The sequence below is a fragment of the Gekko japonicus genome, unplaced genomic scaffold (genome assembly GCF_001447785.1).
Source record: "Gekko japonicus isolate JY-2015 unplaced genomic scaffold, Gekko_japonicus_V1.1 scaffold6842, whole genome shotgun sequence".
NCBI classification, from domain to species: domain Eukaryota; kingdom Metazoa; phylum Chordata; class Lepidosauria; order Squamata; family Gekkonidae; genus Gekko; species Gekko japonicus.
The window spans coordinates 21,149-22,998 of NW_015176646.1; positions in this window are offsets into that span (position 1 = coordinate 21,149).

Sequence of the window (1,850 nt, forward strand, 5' to 3'; positions counted from 1 at the left end):
CTAGCTGTCATGATGCTAGTAATCATGTAACAGCCAGGTGTTTTCTAGCAGGTTTTCTAGCTCTTTCAGGGCTTGTTAGAGCTAGTGATTACATCACCCTGTTAGAGATTGGCTGGGGTTTAGCATAATAGCTATCAGTTTAGTAAACTGGAGGGGGACTTAGTTCTCATAGACTAAGGCACGACATGCTGTTCAATAGCCTGTAAATATCTCTGTATATATTCACCTTTATAACTATATAAACTCTCTGTGCACCTTCATAACTGGTCAGTCTCCCGCTTCTTATTTACAATACCCAATAAGTACTGGTAAACGGTTTGCCATGGCTGCCTCCAGACTCCTGCGGTGTGATCGTGCCGGCGCATGGCTTTCCCCTCTGGCCCCTCCTTTACGCGCCGGCGCCAAGGGAAGGACCCGTGGTGTGCCGCCGGCGCGTCTGATCACGTAATCGCGGATCAAACTGCGCCGGGGCAGTTAGCCACACCTCCCCACTGCGATATCCGGCCTGTGTGACTGGGGCCAACCGTGATGTATTGCGCCAAATAAAAAGTTCTTCACAGACTTGTACATTCTTTTTCCAATGAATTTGATGAACGCGACTAGGAGATATGACCAGAGTGTTTGCCAAATGGATTAATCTTATACAGGTATTTCAACGCCACCCACTCTGATAAAGTTAAACATGAAACGAGACGTAATATGCATGGTTCGTTGTGTTGATGGCGTTGGAATTGCTTCCAGTAAACTGAATGTTGGAAAAGAAATTTACAAGTCTGTGAAGAACTTTTTTTTGGCACAATACATCACGGTGGTTTGTTTCCTTTCAGCTGCTTCAAGACTGCCGGGGAGGGGGAGCTCACCACCTCCCTAGGCAGCTCAATCCACTGTTGAATGACTCTTACCATAAATAAGTTTCTCCTAAGGTTCAGCCGGTACCTTCCCACTCTTAATTTAAACCCATGATTCCGAGTCCTCTCCTCTGCTGCCCACAGGAACAGCTCTCTGCCCTCCTCTAAGTGACAGCCCTTCAAAGACTTCAAGAGAGCAGGGGTCATTTCCTGCAGGAGCGCAGCTCCGGCAGTAAAGAGCCCAGGGGGCGAGCACATGCAACAAGCCCCACTCCCCTGCTCCCAGCAGCCCTCAGTCAGAGCAAGAAGCAGCCAGGTAAGTTGCAGAGCCCCCCCCGGCCCCCCAGTCCAAAACAGTCCAGTGGCACCTTTAAGACCAAGTTTTATTCAGGTACCAGCTCTCCCTCCTCTGCGAGGACAGATCTGCACATTCCCCCCCCCCAATAGCTAGCAATCCAAAACAGTCCAAGCAGTGGGTGTTGCCTTCTGACGCACTTCCGGTGATGTCAGGGGGTGTGGCATATGCAAATAAGTTATGCTAATGAGTTATGCTAATGAGCTCCTGCACCTCTTTTTCTCCGAAATGACCCCTGCAAGAGAGCAATCGTGTCACCCCTCAACCTCCTCTTCTCCAGACTGAACGTTTCCAAGTCCCTCAGTTAGTGCTTGGATGGGAGACCACCCAGAGAATCCGGGGTCACTACACAGAGGCAGGCCATGGCAAACCCCCACCTCTGAATGTCTCAGGCCTCGAAAGCCCTGTGGGGGTCACCATAAGCCAGTTGCAACTGGATGGCAGGCTTCCGCGGGCAGGTTTCTCCTGTGTAATTTATACTGACTGCAGAATCAAGTTTCCTTGTGTGTGTGTGTGTGTGTTTTTAAAGGGCAGAGTATGTGTTCATAGACTTTAATCTGGGACCCTTTACCTTCAACCCCAACTTTATGAATAATGGCAGTTCTGGGGTGGGAAAGCTTTGGGGGGCGGAGCCTGGAGAGGGTGGG